Genomic DNA, 13852 nt, shown 5'->3' with positions numbered 1-13852 from the left:
TCATTAGAGAAGAGTTATTGTCGAGTTATTATCTCTACCTAGCATAAAAATTAAAATACTTTGCAACATTACGTTATTATACATTGCATATCTGACATAAAATACTTGCAAAAATTACTTAGCTAATTAATATTACGCATGACAACTCACATTATTTACTTTGCAAAACATTATAGAATACATAACAGATAATTGTGACCCTGTGTATTGTTCATTGGAATTAAAATAAAAAAAACGTGATTTCGTCAATCGCCGTTATTTGCGACTTCAGGCAACTGTCGCTAAGAGCTATTTTTGTTTCTCCGTTCAATTTCCCGATAAAATCGTCGACTTAGTTATTAACTAAGTTCTTCAGTTAGGTGGTATCAACAATACCACAATAGCCATGTTGCCGGAGTTTTTTGATAAAAGACTTGCTAGTTGGAATACAGAAAATATTTACCAAACACCTATTCACGATAATAAACCGGGGCACTATTGTGGGTTTTCGGTTGGTTTTATATTATATTAGGTACTCACCCTTCGTAACGTGTCTCCACGAAAAAACGTCACTTTCACACTAACCACCTTTCGTTTTAACTCTCGCGACGATAACTGAAATGTTGACGCGCGCCGGACAGATTCACGGACATACAACCACCCACCCACCCCGCGCCCCGGTTTCCGTCTGGACTGGTTCTGTCGTCCGAGTGAGTGCCAAAAATTAGCGTTCGTCTATTAAATGATTGTCGGATGATGATTATTGACGGACACTTTTATCGCACCCGATCACACTTTAGTTACTACCTACGTTTAGTATCGACGACGCATCGTTTCGATTATTGAAATTCGAATTGAATTTTTTTTTTTTCTAGTTTTCGACGTAGATTCGCGTGACACAAATATTATGAGCCTTTTTGGATCGATTTCGTGTGCATCACGCCATTTCTACGGGCGAACGTGAATGTGTGATGTTGACGTGATGGAAGCAACGTTTAGGCAATCCGCATTACGTATTACTATCAATTATATTTTAAACGAATGAAAACTTCAATTCAGAAGTGTGATAATCCCGATCCATTCAAGTTTTGTTAATTTTAGATTAAAAATGCGTGAGTATTGTACTATTGCTAACGATGCCAAAACATCGCATATTCAATGTAAAAAGAACAAGAGCAACGGGCCATTAAGTTAATTTAAAAATAACTCGTACCGGATAAGTCGAATACGTATCCAGGGAAAATTTATTAATTTTAAAATTGACCGGCGGAAACAGGTTCTCGCCTCCCACCACTTTTGTGTAGCGGCCGCCAAATCAATTTTGTTTTTATATAATTGATTCAAAAAATTGAAATTCACGCATAGTTATCTGTGCCTGAAGTGGGTCATTTTCATTGCATTGTTAGTAAGATCGAAACCATAGAAACCATACAAAACGCATACGACTATTTCTGTTTTTCATTTCACGCACTGTTTTTTATTAGTTACCTAGCAACATGGTCACTGCATTGAAACTTCAGAGTTCCTTCAAAAATTTGAATTTTTAATTTCAATTTTTTGAATCAATGATTTAATATAAAAATAACTATTGTGGAAAACAGCAAAAAATAAAATAATACCACTAATTGGCGGCTGGTCAGGATAGACCTAACGTTCGAAATTTAGAAAAATATTTTTTTTATTTTAATACTGTTACTTTTCTAATGAAGTGCGAAATAAGTTGTGCCCCATAGCTATCTTTTTTATTTTTCACTACGACAATTACAAAGTGTTGATATTCACAACTTTTCGTGAGCACTTCGATAGAAATGAACAAGAACGCAGGAAAATTCCACACCGAATATTAATATTCTGTCTTGGCCCATGTTTACTTTTATCTACCGCAAAACAAAATGTTCGGATTTGTCAGGGGTATTCTGATTTAAAAAAAGAAGAACATTTGACGAATATTTTAAGTCTCAAACGTTTGGAAAATAATGCAACAACAATTCATAGACTACAAAAAAGCCTATGATTCAGTACCACATTCATGGTTAATTAAAATTCTTAAAATTTATAAAATTAATATTAAATTAAATCACCTTCTTTATATGGATGACATAAAACTTAACAATAACTGAAAATCAATCAATATGTCGTGGTCATTACGAAAATTTAGAATATATAACTAAAGAAGGAGAAATCATTAAAAATTTAAATAAAGGAGAATTTTATAAATATTTAGGTATTAATCAATCAAATCAAATTAAATCTATTCTTTTGGTGTTATAAAATGGTCCAAAACTAATTTAAAGAATATAAATATTCAAACTAGAGTTCTCTTTACAAAATTTTGTAAACATCACCCCAAATCTGCTGTTGAAAGATTTAATTTACCACGCGAAAATGGTGGTAGGGGTTTTTCAAATCTAGAAATTCTACAACACAATCAAATTGCTTCACTAAAAAATTATTTTCTCAATAGAGCTCGTGATATGACACTATAGCAAATATAAAACAAAAGTCTTTACATGGGAGATATTTTAAAGAGCTGAGGGTTTTATATTTGCAATACAAGATCTTGCACCGTTTTGGCTCACAGCGAATATAAAAAACGTCATGATATATTCGCAAAAATTATACACATGAATTTAGCAGTTAAATTCAATTTATTAAAGGATACACAACCACATTACATTTATAAACCAGAAAGTTGTTTAGAAAATGACAATTACAAATTATATTTTGATCGCACAGTTTTAACTGACATTCACATTCAGCATAACAGACCAGACATTATTATTTTAAATAAACAACAAAAGCAAGCATATCTTTTAGATATAGCTGTTCCAAATTCACACAATATAACACAGACATATAATACAAAAATTAATAAATATATTATTATAATTTCAGCAACAGGAATAGTACCGCAATCTCTTTTTAAAAATTTAAAAATTTTGGACTTAGAGAACACATAAAACACAAAAAAGTCAAAATGTGGAGGCGAGACGCCGGTAATTATGTTGATAAGCACTGCACTACTGCCGCCGGGTGGAGGTGGGATACGAAAAGAAGATGCTCTCACTGCTCTCACTCACAATAAGTTCGGAAAAACCGAATTTTATTATCGTATTTAATTGACGTCACAGTTACTTTGGCGAAACAGGAGCTCGCTTTTCGAAGGCATGATGAAAAAGACAGACGAATCAATTTGATATATAAAACCTAACAGGAACGGCTGGTCCATGAGGTCATTTGGGTAATGACCCCCTAAAAAATAAAGGTTTTACCCAACACCAGCCGCGACTGCAATGTACACAAGACTATGACTGCTACATATTATGTTATTTCAACCAAATCAGAAGTACAATAATTTTGAAAAGTAAGTGCAATGTATACTTCTAAATCTATCTAAATTTATTAATATGTAATTTTTTTCAAAACTATCGATCTTTCTTTGAAACATTTTCAATTCACAATTCACTGTTGGAAGCGCTGTACTTTTTAGTATAAATACGTATACGAAAAATTAAAATAATAGTTGAATTAACACATCGTTAAATGTTACGAGGAACATAGTTTTTTGGATTACACAGCAAAATCTTGGAATTTCAGTCCGATATTACTCCATTGAGTCTTTGGACTCACAAATAAATACCTCGAAAAGCCGACAAACATCTGTCTAGAACTTTTCTAGTAACCAGAGGGTATCGTAAACGACCCGTGTTTAGACCTCTTTCGTGAAAGTGACCGACCGCCGGCGCCGCTCGATTTCGTCATAAATCTCAGCCGTACCCCCCACGATAATTGACAAGTCTGTCATACAGCCCTACCATTTAAAACCTTTATTCTCTTCGTTTTAAAAATAGTTTCGCATGGTTTTTCTCTCTTCTCGTTTTACAATGGTCCAGTGACTAATAAATGAGTGTTGTGTTATGAGTTTGTTCGAGCTCAAAAAAACGTGGTTCGAAATTGTTTAACGTTTAACGAATGGTAAGTTATTCTAGTTTTTATGTTGGTCTTAACGTGTTAGGGGCCAAGAATACAACATTGTCTGTCCATTATAACATAGAACTGATATGTTGAATTCAGATCTCTAATTATTTAAAAACCAAAAAAATAAAGCAGCAGTCAAAGTGGCATGTACGCGTAACCTAATATATATTTTTTTTACATTAAAAGATCGCCGTCTTCCTCGTCGCACTTACGACATTTGCATATGTTATCTTTGTTAAACTCACGGAAGGAATATAATGAACCGGTCACCCGTCCAAGTGCTGACCGCTGCCCGCGTGGCTTACCTTCGGTGATCGAACGACAACCTTTACCGTTTGACGAGTTTTTATTCTGCAATTGTTTACAATTAATCGACAAAAAAAATTGTTTTCTTAATTATCTAGTACTTAAAGCTATGAATCTACATTATACGGGTCTGTGCATGTTTCCGAATACCTGCACGAAAAACAAATCGGTTCGGTGGTTGCTATGGATTTCAAAAAAAAACAAAAAGTGTTGGGGGGCAACGGCACGCGGTGTTCCCAAGCGGTCACCCATCCAAGTACTGACCGCGCCCGACGTTGCTTAACTTCGGTGATCGGACGAGAACCGGTGCTTTTCAACGTGGTATGGCCGTTGCCGTGGTGTTTAGGTGTGATCGTTGGTGTAAAATATATTGCTTTTAACATTCCGATGCACGAATATGAACATCAAAACGCGATGCGTTTCGTTTCCGTATGCACTTACCCTCTGACGACCGACGTCGGACCGAACTAACGGGAAATCCCACAACAACCACCACGTCACGCTCTAACGACAAGAGAGACTACTAGACGGACTGGCGATCTCCCGCGTCGCACATTTTTCGACCGCCGGCGGCGGTGGAAAATCCAGAATTTCACCCCACCTACCGCGCTGCTTGCTCCGACGACGACGAGATTCCCACATTTGGATCGACCGAAATATGTAAGTAATATCAGGAAGTTCCGATTTTCGAGAGGAGACCTGTGTTTCTATTTACCTATCTATAATAATTATCGTTATAATCATCATATCATTATTATTATTATTAACATTATTATTTATTACCATTATTATTATTATTATTATTATTTATCGTCCCTCGGATTCGGCGATCTTCGAAAATCCAAGTTGGACCGTTAGACATTCGAACGCGGTGTGCGTGGCTGACGAGTTGTTATTTTTGGCGTTTTTTCTTCGATCTTCACCCCGACTTCGGACGACGCAGGTCGGACACGAAATTACGAAGAGAGAAAGACGGAAGAAAGGAAGAAAACCTGAAGATCCGTCGAAGAAAATATCGGAAAACTCGTAGGTGCGGCATCGGTCGGACGATGAAGACCGTCTCCTTTCGGATGATCCTCTCGACGGACTTTCGGCCGTCCCGAAGGGTCCGGACGGCAACGGGACCCGTCGTCGACTCGTCCCGTTTCAACTTCCGCCGAAAACGATCGACCTGAACGTCGGAGAGGCGGTTCGCGGCATCCTGTTGTCGGAATTGCCTCGGTTCGAACACCAGGTCCTTTCTGTGCTTCGACCGTTTCGGAAGCGTTTGGCGACGCGAAGATGTCGTAAAATCGAGAAGGTGGCGCGGTATTCCGGGAAGAGATGGACCAATATTTCGGCGAACGAAATATGGATTCCCGGAATCGACGCGTCTACCCCGCACCGCCGACGTAAACCGTCGGTCCCGAATCGAAACCGTGACGACCCGGATTTAGGGCTGGTGGTTGGAGGGGCGTGTACCTGATTCGAAACCCACCGACGTTCCGAGACGAACTTCGCTATCTCCAGGGAAACTTCGGAAACCGAGTTCGGCCAGCTTGATCACACGGTGGCGATGGTGATCGAGGAAAGAGGACGATGCCATCACGCGGGCAACGATTCCGAGGCCTGCAATTTCTTCGACGGCGGACGCGGTGCGCGTTCAGTCTTCCGTCCGCAGTGGCGACTATTTTATAAAGACTTAGAAAATTTTTTTGTTCAATTCTCGTTCACGAGGTGCTCGAAGTGTACGTGTGTGAGCAAGTGTTTTTTCAATAATTATTATTAACTTTTAACGTTTTAACGTGAAAGATGGCCGACGTCGAAAATCAAACAGCATCATCGGTCACCACCGGTTCCGCTGCCACCCCTCAATCCCACGCGAAGAAAGAGAAAAAAGCGAAAAATCCCAGGGCGAAACCGTCCCATCCTCCGACATCCGAGATGGTAAACAACGCCATCAAGGGACTCAAGGAACGCGGAGGATCGTCTCTTCAGGCCATCAAGAAGTTCGTCGCCGCAAATTACAAAGTCGACACCGAAAAGGTCGCCCCTTTCATCAAGAAATATCTGAAAGGCGCCGTGGCGTCGGGATCTCTGGTTCAGACGAAAGGTAAGGGCGCGTCGGGTTCGTTCAAGCTCGCCTCGTCCACCTCCGGTGGTGCCAAAGTCGCCTCCGCCTCCGACAAGAGGAAACCCGCTTCGTCCGCCGCATCCAAGACGAAAAAATCATCCGCCAAACGTACCGCCGTCGCGACGACTTCCGACAAGGCTTCCTCGAAGACAGCCAAAAAACAAGCCTCCCCCAAAGCGAAGAAGACTGCTGCCGAAAAGAAGAGCGCCGTCGCTGCCTCCGCCGCCGCAGCGAAAGCCAAGAAATCGGCCGCCTCCTCGGCAGAAAAGAAAACTAGAGCCGCCCCGAAACCCCGATCGCCTTCCAAAGCGAAGAAATCTAACAAGGCTGGTCCGACTAAAAAACCCAAAGCACCCAAACCCAAGACAGCCAAAGCCATTCCTGTCAAGGTGAAAAAGGCCGCTTCGCCGAAGAGGAAAAAGTGAGAAACGTGGATGGATACTCGACTCATGTTCGTTCGGCTGTGCCTCGTTCCGACGTCATCATCGTACTACCGGCAACGGGGCACGCACAAATGGCCCTTTTCAGGGCCACACGATAATCTACGACGAAAAAAAGAAATAAAACTATCCTTACGGCGAAACCAAATAAAATAGATAGCATCAGCTGGCAGGTAGGTGATGACAGGATGCAATAAAATTTTACGAACGACCGCAACCCAACCCGAATCGAGAGGACCGACCGATTATTGACATTTTTATTTTATTCATTTCCGGTTGAAGGGCGATATATTTTTTTTTTTGCCTGTAAAGTTTGAGGTTCTGAAAAGAACCGATTTTTTTGTTATAAAATTCGTGTTTCGTGTTGTTCTTCCGAAACACGATGTGGAAAAATTTAAGCGCGTTCACCCCGAATACGTCTGGCAAGTTGGATGTCCTTTGGCATGATGGTTACACGTTTGGCGTGGATGGCGCACAAATTCGTGTCCTCGAACAGACCGACCAAGTAAGCTTCGCTCGCTTCCTGGAGGGCCATCACGGCGGAGCTTTGGAAGCGCAAATCGGTTTTGAAATCCTGAGCGATCTCCCTCACCAAACGTTGAAAGGGAAGCTTGCGGATGAGCAACTCGGTACTTTTCTGGTAACGACGGATCTCACGCAGAGCCACGGTACCAGGTCTGTAACGGTGGGGCTTCTTGACGCCGCCAGTGGCGGGAGCGCTTTTCCTGGCCGCTTTGGTAGCCAGTTGTTTCCTGGGGGCTTTTCCTCCGGTGGACTTGCGTGCGGTCTGCTTGGTCCTGGCCATTTCGAATGAAACGAATGAAAAACAAAACTGACAATTATTAAAATCGACTCTGACGATCGTTAGACGTGCACGCGTCGAAAGGTAAACGGGTACTAAAAATTCCGCCATATTAAATTGTACTTTTATACGTGAACAAAGTCAACGGCTGACTTCGTCGATTGGTCGATGGTGAACCGTTGAATCTATATAAGGCTCCGTTAGTTGAAATTTTGCGGTAGTTGACTTCCTAGGGACGAGGTGTGCAGGTATTTTGTGTCAGTTGAAATAATCTGAAAAGATGACCGGTCGCGGTAAAGGAGGCAAAGGATTGGGAAAAGGAGGAGCGAAGCGTCATCGCAAAGTCCTGCGTGACAACATCCAGGGCATCACGAAACCCGCTATCAGAAGATTGGCTCGTCGTGGCGGCGTGAAACGTATTTCCGGTTTGATCTACGAAGAAACTCGCGGAGTCCTGAAAGTGTTCTTGGAAAATGTCATCCGAGATGCCGTCACCTACACGGAACACGCCAAACGTAAAACCGTGACAGCGATGGACGTCGTCTACGCTTTGAAACGTCAAGGACGCACCCTCTACGGTTTCGGAGGTTAATTTCCTGGCGCTCTTCACCGTTCGAGAAAACCAGAATAAAATACGAAATACAAAATCGGTTCTTTTCAGAACCACAAAATAAAAATAAGAGGAAAAAAAAGAAACATGATGTTCTTTCGAGAAACAACGGACAATTATTACTAACTGACTACCTGATAAATGTACCAAGATCGTAAACACCCCTTGCTTTCCTTTTGGCATTGCAGTCGTAAATGATAATAATACAAAAAGAAAAGATGCATCGGTCATTTTACGAAAAAAAAAAGCTATAGTGGCCCTGAGAAGGGCCGATATTTTGAGTTTTCGCCACGGAGATGGATCGATCGTTCGTTTAAGGTTTCTTCTCGGTTTTTTTGGGTAAAAGTACGGCCTGAATGTTGGGTAAGACACCGCCTTGGGCGATCGTAACTCCGGACAGGAGTTTGTTCAATTCCTCGTCGTTTCTGATGGCCAGCTGCAGATGACGCGGTATAATACGTGTCTTCTTGTTGTCACGGGCAGCGTTTCCTGCCAATTCTAGAACTTCGGCGGCTAAGTACTCCATGACGGCGGCCAAATAGACGGGAGCTCCTGCACCGACGCGTTCCGCGTAATTTCCTTTTCTGAGAAGACGATGTATCCTACCCACCGGAAACTGGAGACCGGCACGGCTCGAACGGGATTTCGCTTTTCCCTTCACTTTACCTCCTTTACCGCGACCTGACATTTTAAGTTCGTTCGTTAGACACCACGAGAAGTAATAAAACTGACGGACGGGACTCGTCGATTGTAAAAGCTGGTAGCTGTGCTTCGAATTTATAGCCTCCGTGATAGGAGAATAGGACGTGACGATTGGTGGGAGCCCGTTTTCAGGTGGGGTTCTGGTGAACACACTACCTATCAGAAAGGTGGTGGTGCAAAGTTAACGCACGCACACGAGTCAGAGCAGTTCGCGAGTTTGTTGAATCGAATTGAATTGAAAAATGCCGCCGAAGACAAGTGGTAAGGCAGCCAAGAAGGCCGGGAAAGCTCAGAAGAACATTTCCAAGAGCGACAAAAAAAAGAAGCGCAGGAGGAAGGAGAGCTATGCCATCTACATCTACAAGGTGTTGAAACAAGTCCATCCCGACACCGGTATCTCTAGTAAGGCTATGAGCATAATGAACAGTTTCGTGAACGACATCTTCGAACGTATCGCCGCTGAAGCTTCCCGTCTGGCACACTACAACAAACGTTCGACGATCACCAGCAGAGAAATTCAAACTGCCGTGCGTCTGTTGTTGCCCGGTGAGTTGGCCAAGCACGCCGTCTCCGAAGGTACCAAAGCCGTCACCAAGTACACCAGTTCGAAATAGATGTTTTTCGTTTTCGACACATTTATAAACGGTTCTTTTCAGAACCACAAAAACTCTCGAACAAAAAAGAAAAAGACGTGAAACAGCGATTTTTAATTAACTTTTATTATGTCATTATTATTATTATTATTGGTTTCATGCATTATCGGTATTTTGCACCCATGCCTATCCAACTTGTAGTTATGTGGTTATTGTATTCGAAATAATTTAGTTGATTGAGGTTATGTTATGAATAAATTTCTATTTTGCCAGAATACAACTCTTCGGAAGAAGAAATCAAATAAACAATCGTACATCTGCTGAACAACCTAGTTGATGGTTGATGGATTTGCATTACCCAGCATATAGCCTAAATGTTCATCTTTAGTGAAATTAAAATTACTTAGCTTTTTTAAGAAAGAAAAAATTAGAACGAATTCTCATCGAAAAAACCGCGATTCCTACAAATGATACAGATGGTTTTGTAGTCGCGTATGTTATTGAATACAATGAGCCGACATTTTTCCGACTCTTTGTTTCATCGAAAACGTTGTTGACATTAGCAAGGAACGTTAAGGATTCCCTGAAACAGACAATTTCACTGTTTTGGAATAGCAGTATGTGCAAATGAGAGGACAGAAGACTTTGAAAAAAGGAGTGAACAAAACTGTACTTTAGTACAGAATGTTATGTTTATTTTAATTTCAATTGTTCCTGTTTTAATGAGATTTTTTATGTTCCTAAATCATTTTCTATTTTTTTTTTCATTAGAGAAGAGTTATTGTCGAGTTATTATCTCTACCTAGCATAAAAATTAAAATACTTTGCAACATTACGTTATTATACATTGCATATCTGACATAAAATACTTGCAAAAATTACTTAGCTAATTAATATTACGCATGACAACTCACATTATTTACTTTGCAAAACATTATAGAATACATAACAGATAATTGTGACCCTGTGTATTGTTCATTGGAATTAAAATAAAAAAAACGTGATTTCGTCAATCGCCGTTATTTGCGACTTCAGGCAACTGTCGCTAAGAGCTATTTTTGTTTCTCCGTTCAATTTCCCGATAAAATCGTCGACTTAGTTATTAACTAAGTTCTTCAGTTAGGTGGTATCAACAATACCACAATAGCCATGTTGCCGGAGTTTTTTGATAAAAGACTTGCTAGTTGGAATACAGAAAATATTTACCAAACACCTATTCACGATAATAAACCGGGGCACTATTGTGGGTTTTCGGTTGGTTTTATATTATATTAGGTACTCACCCTTCGTAACGTGTCTCCACGAAAAAACGTCACTTTCACACTAACCACCTTTCGTTTTAACTCTCGCGACGATAACTGAAATGTTGACGCGCGCCGGACAGATTCACGGACATACAACCACCCACCCACCCCGCGCCCCGGTTTCCGTCTGGACTGGTTCTGTCGTCCGAGTGAGTGCCAAAAATTAGCGTTCGTCTATTAAATGATTGTCGGATGATGATTATTGACGGACACTTTTATCGCACCCGATCACACTTTAGTTACTACCTACGTTTAGTATCGACGACGCATCGTTTCGATTATTGAAATTCGAATTGAATTTTTTTTTTTTCTAGTTTTCGACGTAGATTCGCGTGACACAAATATTATGAGCCTTTTTGGATCGATTTCGTGTGCATCACGCCATTTCTACGGGCGAACGTGAATGTGTGATGTTGACGTGATGGAAGCAACGTTTAGGCAATCCGCATTACGTATTACTATCAATTATATTTTAAACGAATGAAAACTTCAATTCAGAAGTGTGATAATCCCGATCCATTCAAGTTTTGTTAATTTTAGATTAAAAATGCGTGAGTATTGTACTATTGCTAACGATGCCAAAACATCGCATATTCAATGTAAAAAGAACAAGAGCAACGGGCCATTAAGTTAATTTAAAAATAACTCGTACCGGATAAGTCGAATACGTATCCAGGGAAAATTTATTAATTTTAAAATTGACCGGCGGAAACAGGTTCTCGCCTCCCACCACTTTTGTGTAGCGGCCGCCAAATCAATTTTGTTTTTATATAATTGATTCAAAAAATTGAAATTCACGCATAGTTATCTGTGCCTGAAGTGGGTCATTTTCATTGCATTGTTAGTAAGATCGAAACCATAGAAACCATACAAAACGCATACGACTATTTCTGTTTTTCATTTCACGCACTGTTTTTTATTAGTTACCTAGCAACATGGTCACTGCATTGAAACTTCAGAGTTCCTTCAAAAATTTGAATTTTTAATTTCAATTTTTTGAATCAATGATTTAATATAAAAATAACTATTGTGGAAAACAGCAAAAAATAAAATAATACCACTAATTGGCGGCTGGTCAGGATAGACCTAACGTTCGAAATTTAGAAAAATATTTTTTTTATTTTAATACTGTTACTTTTCTAATGAAGTGCGAAATAAGTTGTGCCCCATAGCTATCTTTTTTATTTTTCACTACGACAATTACAAAGTGTTGATATTCACAACTTTTCGTGAGCACTTCGATAGAAATGAACAAGAACGCAGGAAAATTCCACACCGAATATTAATATTCTGTCTTGGCCCATGTTTACTTTTATCTACCGCAAAACAAAATGTTCGGATTTGTCAGGGGTATTCTGATTTAAAAAAAGAAGAACATTTGACGAATATTTTAAGTCTCAAACGTTTGGAAAATAATGCAACAACAATTCATAGACTACAAAAAAGCCTATGATTCAGTACCACATTCATGGTTAATTAAAATTCTTAAAATTTATAAAATTAATATTAAATTAAATCACCTTCTTTATATGGATGACATAAAACTTAACAATAACTGAAAATCAATCAATATGTCGTGGTCATTACGAAAATTTAGAATATATAACTAAAGAAGGAGAAATCATTAAAAATTTAAATAAAGGAGAATTTTATAAATATTTAGGTATTAATCAATCAAATCAAATTAAATCTATTCTTTTGGTGTTATAAAATGGTCCAAAACTAATTTAAAGAATATAAATATTCAAACTAGAGTTCTCTTTACAAAATTTTGTAAACATCACCCCAAATCTGCTGTTGAAAGATTTAATTTACCACGCGAAAATGGTGGTAGGGGTTTTTCAAATCTAGAAATTCTACAACACAATCAAATTGCTTCACTAAAAAATTATTTTCTCAATAGAGCTCGTGATATGACACTATAGCAAATATAAAACAAAAGTCTTTACATGGGAGATATTTTAAAGAGCTGAGGGTTTTATATTTGCAATACAAGATCTTGCACCGTTTTGGCTCACAGCGAATATAAAAAACGTCATGATATATTCGCAAAAATTATACACATGAATTTAGCAGTTAAATTCAATTTATTAAAGGATACACAACCACATTACATTTATAAACCAGAAAGTTGTTTAGAAAATGACAATTACAAATTATATTTTGATCGCACAGTTTTAACTGACATTCACATTCAGCATAACAGACCAGACATTATTATTTTAAATAAACAACAAAAGCAAGCATATCTTTTAGATATAGCTGTTCCAAATTCACACAATATAACACAGACATATAATACAAAAATTAATAAATATATTATTATAATTTCAGCAACAGGAATAGTACCGCAATCTCTTTTTAAAAATTTAAAAATTTTGGACTTAGAGAACACATAAAACACAAAAAAGTCAAAATGTGGAGGCGAGACGCCGGTAATTATGTTGATAAGCACTGCACTACTGCCGCCGGGTGGAGGTGGGATACGAAAAGAAGATGCTCTCACTGCTCTCACTCACAATAAGTTCGGAAAAACCGAATTTTATTATCGTATTTAATTGACGTCACAGTTACTTTGGCGAAACAGGAGCTCGCTTTTCGAAGGCATGATGAAAAAGACAGACGAATCAATTTGATATATAAAACCTAACAGGAACGGCTGGTCCATGAGGTCATTTGGGTAATGACCCCCTAAAAAATAAAGGTTTTACCCAACACCAGCCGCGACTGCAATGTACACAAGACTATGACTGCTACATATTATGTTATTTCAACCAAATCAGAAGTACAATAATTTTGAAAAGTAAGTGCAATGTATACTTCTAAATCTATCTAAATTTATTAATATGTAATTTTTTTCAAAACTATCGATCTTTCTTTGAAACATTTTCAATTCACAATTCACTGTTGGAAGCGCTGTACTTTTTAGTATAAATACGTATACGAAAAATTAAAATAATAGTTGAATTAACACATCGTTAAATGTTACGAGGAACATAGTTTTTTGGATTACACAGCAAAATCT

The 13852-nt window shown here is 38.9% G+C and overlaps 1 non-coding gene across 1 annotated transcript; it reads right to left on the bottom strand.

Annotated features, from left to right (window-relative positions):
• Window positions 1-4478: 4478 nt before the first annotated feature.
• Window positions 4479-4598, bottom strand: LOC138140927 (5S ribosomal RNA). Its single transcript, XR_011162837.1, has one exon. It is a non-coding gene; the product is annotated as a 5S ribosomal RNA (ribosomal RNA).
• Between the last annotated feature and the right edge of the window lie 9254 nt (window positions 4599-13852).

This window comes from Tenebrio molitor, unplaced genomic scaffold, assembly GCF_963966145.1.
Source record: "Tenebrio molitor unplaced genomic scaffold, icTenMoli1.1 SCAFFOLD_595, whole genome shotgun sequence".
NCBI lineage: Eukaryota > Metazoa > Arthropoda > Insecta > Coleoptera > Tenebrionidae > Tenebrio > Tenebrio molitor.
The sequence above is the reverse complement of the archived record's forward strand: the minus strand, read 5'-3'. Positions and strand labels throughout refer to the sequence as shown.